Below are 13423 nucleotides of genomic sequence, written 5' to 3' on the forward strand. Positions count from 1 at the left end.
TGATTTTTTGAAGTGTACTTTAAAATAAGAAAGTTATTATAACTCTAATGGGACGCCTTGGAGAGTGATGGGAGTCAGAGAAAGGTATACATGTGGGTCACTGGGGTGCCTGGGTGGCTCCGTCGTTGAGCGTCTGCCTTCGGCTCAGGTCATGATCTCAGGGTCCTGGGATCGAGCCCCGCATCGGGCTCCCTGCTCGGCGGGAAGCCTGCTTCTCCCTCTCCCACTCCCCCTGCTTGTGTTCCCTCTCTCGCTGTGTCTCTCTCTGTCAAATAAATAAATAAAAATCTTAAAAAAAATAATTAAAAAAATAAAAAATACATGTGGGTCATTATGTAGGAACAGCATGGTCTGGACCTCTGCTCTGGTCAGAAAGGCATGAGAGCATGAGGACCTGGCAGGAAGAACACCAAGAGTAGGGAGAAGGGGGCTTGAAAGCAGTCATGGGTCATGCAGGAATGCTGCCTAAGGCACATTACATTACATTAGGAAACTTGCCTGTGGCTGGCTGTGCCTCCAAATAATCCTAAACAACCAGAAACCAACAAGAAGTTGTCAAGGTGAGCCCTCAGTTCTATAACTTCTTCCCTCAGGTTCTTGTCAAAACCTAACCACCAGGCAAAGCACGAGACCTACAGGCTAGCCTGCTTGAGAAACAGGGCTGAGTGGTCTACCTCCCGGAACATTAAAAATTATATTTAATCTCATTTTAGTGTAATGCTAAAATACTTTTAATTCTGTATGCTAAGAAATGCAAAATGTTTTGAGACTAAATACCAGAGGGTATAGTCATTAGGTGTTACTGCGTTTACCCAATAATTGGCTCCTTTCCTATAATGGATGAATCTCTGTTTCAAAATGGAAAAATAAATTAAACAGTCAACAAATTCCTTACATAAAGGTCATATGAGCTCTCTGTAACCAGAATGAGGTATTTCAGTAAGTTTACTGAGTACCTGGTATTTTGTTCAGGTGGCTTGCTTCACTCTGTAAATGCCAATAACCAGTGTTTAGAAGTCTGAACTATTATAATGGTCACTTTCATGTAATAATCACATCCTTATTCTCTGGGGGAAAAAAAAAACAACATAAAAATTGTGAACACTGGGTACCTGGGTGGCTCAGATGGTTAAGCGTCTGCCTTCGGCTCAGGTCATGATCCCAGGGTCCTGGGATCGAGTCCCGCATCGGGCTTCCTGCTCAGCGGGGAGCCTGCTTCTCCCTCTGCCTCTCTCTCTGTGTCTCTTATGAATAAATAAATAAAATCTTTAAAAAATAATTGTGAACACTATGTGACTAAACAGGAAAAATAAATACCTTTTAACAGTTTGGGAGTGGGAACAGTGTTTGAAGATAGAAAACAGAAAAGGAAAAGAGATATTCTGGATTTTCTTGAAAATTTTGATTCTGCCTTCACCACTTTCAAACTCCTGCGAAAAATCTCTGTGGCTCCATATTCCTCATTCCCAACTTCTATCTAGGTAGAGAGAACACTTTGGTTTTTATGTGTCCTATTTTTTAAGTCCTGGGTAAGAAGCTATCAGATGGCAACTGAAGGTATTGCCTCTTTCATTCATTAAACTCCTACTATGTGCCAGCCATTGTGCGGGACATCATGGAACCCAAGATGACTAAGATAAAGTCCCTACTCTTCAGAAGCCTTAACGTGGGGTGGGGAGAGTCGTTAGGGGTTGGGACCAGACAAGAAAACAAATCATTAAGCCACTGGCTATTGATTACAGGGAGGGAGTACCAAACAGGATTACCTGCATCAGCCTGTGGAGTGTGTCTTGGGGGCGGGAGGTGGGGCAGCGGTGGTGCACTGGAAGACCTGACTGGGAAGAAAAGACACAGTGTAAAGTCTTAACCAATGAGTAGAAATTAGCCAGATGAAATGCAGCAAAAGGATGCTGAAGAGCCTTCTTGGCAGAAGGGACAGAAATAAAATTGGCGGAGATCAGTGGGTCATTAGATGGGGGCTGGTTCAAAAAGAGAGGAATCTCAGAGACGGGCAGGTGGTGGCTGCTAAAGCACACGCAGCACGGTAAAAATGGGGTTTTAATTAGATTTTTCTTCTGTCAACTCTGCTTTGGGGAACACCCCTTTTGTCCTGACCCAGGTCATGGCTTCTAACCTGGCACCAGTGAAGAATAGGCCAGTAACTAATCTCACCCTTTGGGGTTGGCACTTCGGCAAGTTACCATCTCTCTAGCTTCCTCCTTGCTCTCCATCTCTGACATTCATTCCCGATAAACCTCTTTATTCAATGCATTTTGCTGCTTGTTTGGCTGGTGTTCCAGATGCCTAATAGCCAGTTACATTAAACTTACCTTTATACTTATTGATCTTTCTTCGCTAGAAAGAATACACTTACTCAAATAAGATCTTAGGTTTTTTTTTTTTTTTTTTTTAATGATTTTCAAAGAAATAGCCAAGAGCCAAGGGCTAAGGGCCAAGAAAGCCAATAATAATGATAATAGCTACAAAAATGGGCTTTTGTTGGTTGTCTCCTTAGTGTCTCAGCTCTGCCTTCTCTCCCCCACAGTCTCTTGATTGTCATTTGAGGAATCCACCTCTCCCTATGCAGCCCCTGTGCTTTCAGGGAAGCTGACCTGCTGCCTGGTTGGTTTAAACCAACCATCACATTCCATCATCCCATGCACAACTTTTGGTTCCCAGGGCAGGCATGTGATTTAAGCAAGAGAGTATCAGGATACTTGCTAGGCTGCTGGGACCAAGTCATTCTCCCTAGATGTGGATGAGGGAACCTGTATTTTTTTGGAGCTATTGGTGGGCCACCTTGTGATCACGAGTTGCTGGTTTCAGGATAAAGTTGGCAATGCAAGAGGCAGAGTGGAAAGATGGAAAGAAACTGAACTCTTAGTGACTAAAGACGTAAACAATCCTTAGTGAAATAAACTAATCGGCAAAAGCCTACCCTACCTCTGGACTTTTCGGTTTCACGAACATTCCCGTGTTTAAACCAGTTTGAGGTGTGCTTTTTTGGTACTTGCAACATAAAATATTCTATGCCATACAGTTACTATATGTTGAGAGCCTACTATGTGCCGGGCATTGCACTGTGTGTGCTATGGGCTAATTTTTACAACCATATTTCTTCTTCTTTTTTTTTTTAACAATTGTGGTAAAGTACACATAACATAAAATTTCCCATTTTAAACTTTTTTAAGTGTAGAATTCAGTGACACAATGTGTAACCATTACCTCTCTCTACTTTCAATCATAATAATATTTTGAGGTGGGTATTAATATCCTCATTATACCAAAAAGGAAATTGATCCTCAGAGAGGTGCATTACCCAAATCCGACCACAGTTAGTGGTACAGTCAGGATGGAAACCCAAGGCTGTGTGACTGCAAAGCCTAGGTTTTTTCTACTTCATTATAGTGCCAGATTAAATTATCAAGCAAGGAAACAGGAAGTCTTGGTCAAATTATCAGCCCGGGGTCCAGATTAGGATCTTGGGAGGTGCAGATCCAACAAACAGGATACACAGTGAGGTGATCAGAATCCAAATCATCAAAGGCTGGACACTAGAGGTGGAAATCAAGGGAACAGAGAAAAGTGTTTAGGTTCAAGAAGTAAGGTTGAAAGGGGTCTCATCAGTGGACAGTTTAAGAATATCTGATTGTATTTGCTCACCCAACCCTAGTTTGTAGGTGAAAAAATCTTGCCCTGCCCACTTATTTCCCAAAGGATTTTGACCTGAAGACTAATAACAAACTATATTCTAAAACAAAAAATACCCTCAATTCTATGTTAAGCATTCATTAAACTAAGTCACATAATAAAGTTGATCTATATCAAAAGGGAGACACATCCTGTCGTGGGGCCTGGTCCTTTAAATGAGGTCTATAATGACTGGAGAGCTCTATTACCTTCTTGTTAGGATAAGATGGATTCCAAGTAGTGTTTCCTTAAAAAAAAAAAAAAAATTACAAGCTTATATGCTAAAAGCTATCCACCTTTGATGAGTATCTCTTAATTGTTTACTTTTTAACTAAGGGTTTTTAACTAGGGTCATTAGAACTCAAGGGTGTTTAATCTGTTGATCTGTTTGTTTTCAAAAGTCTGACTCCTTTCATTTGTGATCTTAGGTAAGTAGTAGCTTGGAGGGTTTTACTTATACAAAAAGATCAGTTCCTTAATTTTCAATTTCCGTAAGTGTAAATTTTTGCAGTGTCAGAGGTTCTCTTGAAGTGGGGGAGGGGAAGTTATGAGAATGGATTGGGTAAGACTCCCCACTGTTTCATGCCCCAAAACCTGGACCTCCACACCAAGGCCCCTTCTCCAGTTGCGTAGTGAACAAAAATACTAACATTTTCTCAACAATTATTTTATATATAAATTTAAGTGCCGACCTTAATGATTCACTGCATACTGAACAGAAATATGACAGGGGCAGGAGCTTCATAAAGCCAAGGTCATTTTACATGGTTGACTCGTGACTGAGGCTTATTACCTTTCTCCCTCTAAAGCAGCGTTTAGGGAGTGAACCTCCATCATATGTGTGGGCAGTCTGTTTGGCAATACAGTGTTTTGGAAAGTAAAACAGAAAACTGATTTTAAAAAAAAAAGTTTGTGTGTGATTTTAATAGACTTTATTTCTTTAGAGCAGTTTTAGGTTCACAGGAAAATTGAGCAGAAAGTAGGGTAATTCCCATATACCCCCTGCCATACACATGCATAACCTCCCCCAGGTTTTTGACCTGAAGTGTACCACCCCCAGCGTGGTGGTACATTTGTTAAAATTGATGAACCTATAATGAATGACATGTTATAATCACCCAAAGTCCACAGTTTACATTAGGGTTCACTCTTGGTGTACATTCTACAGGTTTAGACAAATTGATAATGACATGAATCCACCATTATAGTATCACCCAGAGTTTTATTGTCCAAAAAACCCTCTGTGCTCTGCCTGTCACACCCGACCTCCTCCCTAACCCCTGGCAACCATTGATCAGCACGGTCTCCGTAGTTTTGCCATTTCCTGAATGCCATATAGTTGGACTCATATAATATGTAGCCTTTCCAGATTGGCTTCTTTCACTTAGTAATATGCATTTCTGGTTCCTTTATGTCTTTTCATGGCTTGATAGCTCATTTCTCTTTAGTGCTGAATAATATTCCATTGTCTTGATGTACCACAGTTCATTTATCCATTCACCTACTGAAAGACATTTGGTTGCTTCCAAGTTTTGGCCATTATGAATGAAGCTATTATAAACATCTGTGTGCAGGTTTTTCTGTAGACATAAGTTTTCAACTCCTTTGGGTAAATATCAACAAGTGTGATTACTGCATCTTATGGTAAGAGTACGTTTTGTTTGTTCGTTTGTTTTTTAAAGATTTTATTTATTTATTTGTCAGAAAGAGAGAGCACAAGCAGGGGGAGGGGCAGGCAGAGGGAGAAGCAGGCTCCTTGCCGAGCAAGGAGCCCGACACAGGACTAGATCCCAGAACCCTGGGATCATGACCTGAGCCAAAGGCAGACGCTTAACCAACTGAGCCACCCAGGGGTCCCAAGAGTATGTTTCATTTTGTAAAAAAACCACCAAACTGTGGGGGGCCTGCTTCTCCCTCCGACCCTCCCCCCTCTCATGCTCTCTCTCTCTCCTTCTCTCAAATAAATAAATAAAATCTTAAAAAAAGAAAAGAAAAGAAAAGAAAAGAAACCACCAAACTGTTTTCTGAAGTCACTGCACCATTTTGCCCTCCCACCAGCATAAGAGTTCCTGTTGTTCCTTACCTCACCAGCATTTGGTGTGGTCAGCTTCCAGGATTTGGGCTGTTCTAATAGGTGTGGAGTGAGTCTCCTTATCTTTTCAATTTTTACCCATCACTCCTTGCAGTAGCACGTCTTTTCTAAAGGACCCATGGAATCTGAGGGCTGTGTAGTAGGTGGCACAAACAAAGCAACATTAGATAAATGATAGAGTGAAAGGCTTAGATCGGAAAGGCTCAGAGAGTCATACGGGGGCCCTGGGGAAAGGAGTCATCTGGCACCCTTTCAAACCAATATTGTTTAAATAGCTGAGGGCAGAGAGAAATTCATTTTCTATTAATATAAAATGTATAGCTCTTTATGGTTAAAGTAAAGAATTTATTACATGCATTGAATATAACAATATTTCCACTTATTCGGAATTGTCTTTCATTTCACATTTTTCATTTATAACTTGAACAGCAATAGTTACTCACCAAGCATAGAGGTAAATTATAACTACAAAATCTTGCTCAAAATATATTTACACGGTCTTGTGTTTTTTTCCAGTTTCTGTGTCACAAAAACAGTTCTAACTTTTCTGAAGTTCTTGTTCTTTTCATTTTTCTTTTGGGAATTTCTGAACTAGGCAACATCTTGCAAGATACATTTCATGGCTTTAAGATGTAGAAAATAACCATCTGTCCCCCAAAACAGTGTTAAAAATTGGGGGTAGAATTCCAAATTCAAATGCTAGCAGCCCCACCTCTTCTACTGATCAACCTACTCGAGGGAACATGCACACCTGTGTCCATGCCCCAGTAAGAACCCCAGGGTCATTTTCTGGGTCAGCAGGCAAATGCCCAAACTTAAAGCTTGGATCAAGGCTGGCATAGGCCAGGAGGTCTAAGTGAGGCCTCTTGCTTTTCCAACCCCAAATCTAAATCCTGTGACCCCCTCAAGTATGCCAGAAGAAAGAAGAGTGGGAGTGAGGATAAGAACAAGACTTTGAGAGAGAGGTGTGAATAGCTGAGCACAAGTCCACCTACCTGACCAGGTGCCAGGATGACGTTGGCCTGCCAGACCCATGGAGTTGAGAACAGGAAGGGGAGAGGGGGACAATGAGGCCTCCTTACCAGAGATAGCCCATCCCTACCTCCCCACCCTCACTCCCCTGGAGACAATAGGTGCAAAGCAGCCTACTCCTCCTCCGGGTAGGAAATAAAAAAGCAGCACTAGGGCTCATAAGAAAGGAAAGTGTCTTTTTTTTTTTTTAAGATTTTATTTATTTATTTGAGAGAGAGAGACAGAGAGAGAGCATGAGAGGGGGGAGGGTCAGAGGGAGAAGCAGACTCCCTGCCGAGCAGGGAGCCCGATGCGGGACTCGATCCAGGGACTCCAGGATCACGACCCGAGCCGAAGGCAGTCGCTTAACCAAATGAGCCACTCAGGCGCCCGGAAAGTGTCTTTCAATGTCATGATCCTTCCCTCTAGTGTCCCCAGAGTCTCTGACCAGACAAATCACTTCTTCCATGTGGGGAGGCTCTAACAAGAGGGTAAATAGAGGCAAAGGTTGGAGTGGAAGTTTCCTCCTTTGAGAGCTCTGGCAGAAAAGCTGAACAACCCCCGCCCCCCCAACACCACCTCATTGTTTATTTTCTCTTTAACAACTGGGCTTAATAAGCAAATGTTTGTTCAGCCAAGGTTGTCCAACTAAGAGAGATCAGCAGCTTCCTTGGTCATTACCACTGCTCCTCGCTATAACTTCCTGGGACTGAGATGCACAGGTAAACTGGTCCCCCTAAGAGTTTCTGTAATGGGTCATAACAGATCATTAATCAATTTAACTTCAAGGCCACACTGCACCCTCGGCACACTCGGCCAAATATTCACTCCCTACTGCATTTCCCATTTGAAGTCATACATAGTCACACTGTCCGAAACTGGTCAACAGAGAAGATTACTTTCAAAAGTCCAAATAAAACAACACAGAATGATTAAAAATGGAGTGATGACAACAACAGGAAGAGAGAAATTCAAGTCCAAAATGAATTCCTCTTTCTACCGTAAATTGAACTCCAAAGACTTTAAAAAGTCCAGTTACTCTTCTCCCTGGTTTTCTGAGCCTCTCAGTCCCTGTCAGAAGATTCTCCTTCAAGTGCCTTGGGGCTTGGGTTCCTTCCGCAGCCACTGTACCCTGAGCCTTCTTCCTGAAGGGGTAGCACCTTCAGAAGGCAGTAACCCACCCAAATCTCTCGAGTCCTACAAATGTAGAAGCAAATGTGACTTTTGCAGTGAGAGCAGTTTGCAAAGAAGATGATGTTCCTAGGACCCCGTGAACAGACAGCCCCTCGTTGCTGTTGCCCATCAGAGACTGCAGCAGACTGTTACCTGGGGGAAGGGGAATAATGCAGGGGAAACAAAGGCTGAAGAGAGAACAGCTTTTTGGTTTCCACCTTGCAGGGATGCCTGTTAGAACATCTCAGTTTTCCAACTGCTACATGTGAATTTAAATTCAGTTGCGATAAACTTCCAAACAAGAGGTTAATTCTGACATAGAACGTAGTTGCTTTTAATGACATAGTTGACTTCCTATACAACACCTTCCTCCTTTTCCTCAAAAAAACCTCCTTTTTTTCCTACGGACCCTCCATCCAACTGAGCACATGTGAAGCTATCGGGGCAAGTTTGATTGGTCTAAGACTAATCCTCATCCTTGCCAGAGATTCTTTCAAGAAGAGACATAGAGTCCAATTAGGTGCCAAGAGACATGAGGAGGTTTTCAGTGGCAGCATCTCTAATGTCTGGATCACACCCAAATCTTCCTCTTTCTCTTCTAATGTTTTGAACACTTCTATTTCCATTTCCTTTTTGAGTCTGGTGTTCCTAGCCTGAAAGACATGTCAAACGGAGGAGACTGGTCTCTATCAAGTGACATAGCTTCCTTCCCCATGTGTGAACACAGCACCCCACATTCATAATAGGTGACCTTGTAGTCCATGCTTATAGGCTTGCAGCTGGTCTTCTTTGCATTTGTCCACTCCAGGCCCAAGACTCTTTAAACTTTATGACCCAGTTGCTCTATGACCCACTGTTTCCTGCTCTAGAACTCTTTAGGTCTATTAACTTTGCTAGCAAGATCCGCTTTCCTGAAACGTATCTTAGCTGGCTTATCACTCTCCACAGATTCCTGAATCTGAAGTTTCTACTGATGCTTCCCAAAGTGATCATCTCAGGATCACAGAGGGGTCTAATATGTCCTCTGACCTATGCTCCTCCCCTAAACCCCACTTCCTCCAGCTTTCAGATTCTCCAGTCTTTGAGTAACTTAGGCTACTTCGTGTATTAATTTCTGCCACTTCTTTCTCTGCTCCTGTTCCATGTCTTTCTATCATTCCAATTCCTTCCAAGGAGGCCCAAGCAAGTTTTTAAATTTTAACCTGTTACTGAAACACAGCCAACCCTTCCACTGACACAGGTAAACCTCCAACTGCTGTCTCCTTTTTTTTTCTTGCTAGGCCTATGCATTTGTTTCCTGACTAATCCTTAGACTTTCACTTGAGAGGCTCCCATAGTGAAAAAATGCCAGAGCATTCTGCATCTGCCATAAGATGCTCAGTTCAAATACTGCCTGAGTGGAGAAATCCTGCAGGGAGGTCTCCCACCAACCCATGCCTGATCTTCACTGACTCTTCCCTTTGGTGTTGTCTCCAATGTACCTTGTAAAAAAAATATCTAGTAGTATTCATTTTTTAGGCACATTTCCTTATAACAAGAGCCTTACCTGCTTCCCTACATATAATGTCTGTGTAGTTTTTTTTGTTTAAGATTTTATTTATTTGTTTATTTTCGAGAGGGTGGAGAGGTGGAGGGGCAGATGGAGAGGAAGAATCTCAAGCAGACTCCTTGCTAAGCACAGAGCCCGAAGAGGGGCTCCATCTCACGACCGCAAGATCATGACCTGAGTGGAAACTAAGAGTCAGACGCTTAACCGACTGTGCCACCCAGGCATCCCGTGTCTGTGTAGTTTTGAAAGTCATCGAGTAAGGCCTGAAATAACACCAGCACCAATGTCAACAGCCACAGCGGCTGACAGTTTACTGAGCCCCCACTACGCACCAAGCGTACTATAGGTATTGATTTACTCAGTCCTCACAACAATCAAGTGAAGGAAGGACTATTATCACCCTCATTTTACAGATGCAGGAACTAAAGCACAGGAGGCTAAGTAATTTGCCCAAAGCTAGACAGCTAGTAAGTGGCAGAGCTCCCGGTTGGTCTTCTGCTCTGACATCTGCCCACATGGAGGTCACCTACCAGTTCTTCCATAATATAACACACTTCCATCATTTGGCCTCATCTTCTCTCAATGCTTGGAAATTGGATTCTGCTTTTAAAAAGCAAAAATAAAGATTTACAACTGCCTATCACAGCCCATCCTAAATCTTGCACATAATTAATTTTTTAAGAGAGCTATGTTTCTATTATATTCCACAGGGAAGGGTATTAAAGTTCAAATCTATAACTCTTTAAAGATAACCTCTATTACAAGTATCATTGGACTGCGTGCTTACCAGGTTTCCCCCCATATACATTAAGTTTAAATCCTTAGCTCCAAGTTAATTTTCACTGCCTAACTGATAAAATATTATCTGAGCATGTACTAAAGAATGAATTTCTGCAGCTTAGTGAGATAAGTCATTCATACTCTAACAAGGATATTTTAAACAGCTGGTTATTCCTTCAGGAAAACCATATTCAGATCAAACTAATTTCCTAAATGACATAAAAGGAGTGAGCAGCTCTGAGGTGTCTTATGTAACTGACTGAGTACTGATGGCTTGGGACTAGATGATGGCATGACAGGGGAAAAGGAGGCTGAATCTCTGACATGGTAAAAATTGCCATTTAAAAATCACAGTAGGGGAGGGTATGTGCTATGGTGAGCGCTGTGAATTGTGTAAGACTGATGAATCACAGACCTGTACCCCTAAAACAAATAATACATTATATGTTAATAAAATAAAAAAATAAATACATACACAAATAAATAAAAATAAAAAAATAAAAATCACAGTAAATATCACCTGCCAGGTATTAAAATGATTCAAGGGCTTATTTTTTTTCTTACTGCTATTGTGATAGGTTTGATAAAGAAATAATTTTAAGTACACTAACCTGTTAAGCACCAGTAATTAGTTGAGAAAAACAAACACAAATGTTCTTGAAGAGAGAGCAAACCTGGAGGGAATTTAGTCCTCTGAAATTATGCTAAGTGTCTACTGCACTCATTCTGGGAGACTCCCATCCCAAATAAAAACCCCCTTTACATTTTTCTCCTGTTTTCTGTCCCACATAATTTCTATAATAGCTAATTGATGGGATTATTTACTAACACAGGTGGACCTGGCAATGGATAACACTATCTGGAATACTTGGGGTTTTTATGGAAGAATCGAGCCTATAAATACCTGTGAATGGAATGGGCACTGTACTGACAGACAGTAACTTTGCAGTAATGGGATTTGGTTTTGTCACCTTATCTCTTGGAACTTTAGTTTCCCAGCCTGTCAAATACAGGAATAAAAATTAAATGATCTCCAAGGCCCATTCTAACAACTCCCAAGTTCCACAATTTTAAGATGGCTTTGAACACTTCTGCACAAAGGTGATTCGAACATTTAATCCCATGAGGTAGACTAAAAATATGTAGGAACGACAGATATGGGGACAGGATAATACTTTCTGTTACCTCCCAATAGGTGTTCCATTCTTGTTAAACTAGTTTCTCTCTTGCACTCCATCAGCCATCATGGCTCCAAGAAAGGGAGCAGAGCAGACGCCATCACAAGAATGAACAGGATATGGTGCATAAGGAAAGCTCCTGACATACAAGAAGGAGAAAAATTCATCTCCTATAGCCCTGAGGAATGATGGAAAGAAAAAAGGGATACAAGGAAGAGGTAATCAGACCCAGCGTGCTTACCTTCCACCCCTTCTTAGGGCGGAAACTACAATTGGAGGTCTACAGTTCACATAGATCTGGGGAAATCCGAGGAAACAGGGGATAGTGGTTCGCTTCCCTGAGCCTGCCTGTGGGAGGCTGAGTCCTCTAGAAACTCAGCTTTCAGCTTAATGGCATGTTCAATATGACGTAGGGAGAATAATGCAACATTGGTGGAGGGAGATGGCTCAATAGATAAGCCCAAAGCAAGGCTCCTGGCTCATCAAGGCCTACACGTGGTGTTCGGGGAATCAGGAAGTTCCCGTATGTCTCCATGAGGAGAGAGAATGGCACTGTGAGAATCAATGGACCTGCAGAGATCAGGGGTCAGTCAGTACTAAGGCTGCAGTAGATACAGCAAATGGCTCATGTATGTACTTCAGGAAGGGAACCGGCATGATATCTCAAAGAAACAGAAATGACCAGTTTTGCCTCTGGGGCTATCAATCCTGCTTTCAGACCGTAGCAGCCACTCCATACCTCGTGTGGATAACACAAGAGGTGGCAAGTGGGGCTTTGCTGATGCCATGTAAGTCTACCCAGCCCTCAGGGCTGCTACCAACCCACCAGTCACTGTGTAAATTAGTAAAAGACACTTCCTTTCTCGAGACACTTTACTTCCACCTATCAGAAATTCATGATCATAATATACTGGTTTTGTTAGAACAAGGCATCTTACTGCCACATGCCAGACAACTGTCATAATAAAATCTAGGATACCAAAGATATGAAACCTATTCACCTTATACGGCAACCCTCAACCCCCATACATATCTTGGAACGAGAGGGAGGTGGGTAAATCTCAAAGATTCAACCTCTATGTTAAAAAAGAGAGAGAGAGAATGTACAGACTCGAGAAGGTTAAACATTACAGAAAATAAACAAGCTATATATTTTTTGTACATCTGAATTAATATAAGTAAATCTTCACCTCTGCCATGCCAAATTACAAAAGCTTTATGCCCAAGGTTTTTGCCTTTTATTTGGTATTTCCCATAGCACCTTACATAGTAATGCAGATGGAACAGAAGGAACCAGTAAGTGCTTGTTGAATAAAAAAGTAAATTTTCAGAAAAATCAGAATTATGGATCCACCTATATGTATAATAGCAAGTAATTTTCCTCCCCCTCCCCTTATATTTATCTGAACCAAATCTAAAATTTTACCCATTGGCACCTAGCTAACAACCATAAAAATCTGGAGTTCTTCAGTTGTTTTCTAACAAACCCCTTCCTCAAATATTTTTTGGAGACGGAAACTTAGATCTAAGTTTCAACATTTTCAGGACCAAAGAGATCATCTCAGAACTACAGAATTTTTAAAAATTGAAAAGAGGATTATGTCATCCAAAATAAATTCTTATTAAAAGGTGAGGAACCCTCATTATCTAGAAAGGTAATTTGCCTAGAGTCACATAATCAAATCAGGGATTCAAACACCCTGCACAATAACGATTCATCTGTCCTTGCCCTTCACTCCCCTTTCCCCAAGTACACACTTTTCTGCCTCTCAGCCTTTATCATACTTTGTAAACCGCTTAATTATCTATCTCAAACCTAGCAGCAATTGATCAAACTCAAATAAGAGAGAAATCACCCAAAGGTCTGAAAACCAGAGAATCAGGTAAACTGCGAGTTTTACCACATCCATAAAATGATAAACAAAAGGGAGAACGAAGCGAATTGAGAAA

General features: G+C 41.6%; 1 long non-coding RNA gene across 1 annotated transcript in view; it reads left to right on the forward strand.

Moving 5' to 3' along the window:
* Positions 1 to 11605, forward strand: part of LOC118008155 — a 294856-nt gene extending 283251 nt beyond the window's left edge. The window contains exon 5 of the long non-coding RNA XR_004678597.1: positions 11536 to 11605. This is a non-coding gene — a long non-coding RNA (uncharacterized LOC118008155). The remainder of the gene's footprint in view (positions 1 to 11535) is intronic.
* Positions 11606 to 13423: the final 1818 nt, after the last annotated feature.

The sequence above is a fragment of the Mirounga leonina genome, unplaced genomic scaffold (genome assembly GCF_011800145.1).
Source record: "Mirounga leonina isolate KUSES-001 unplaced genomic scaffold, KU_Mleo_1.0 Mir_125, whole genome shotgun sequence".
Classification (NCBI taxonomy): Eukaryota; Metazoa; Chordata; class Mammalia; order Carnivora; family Phocidae; genus Mirounga; species Mirounga leonina.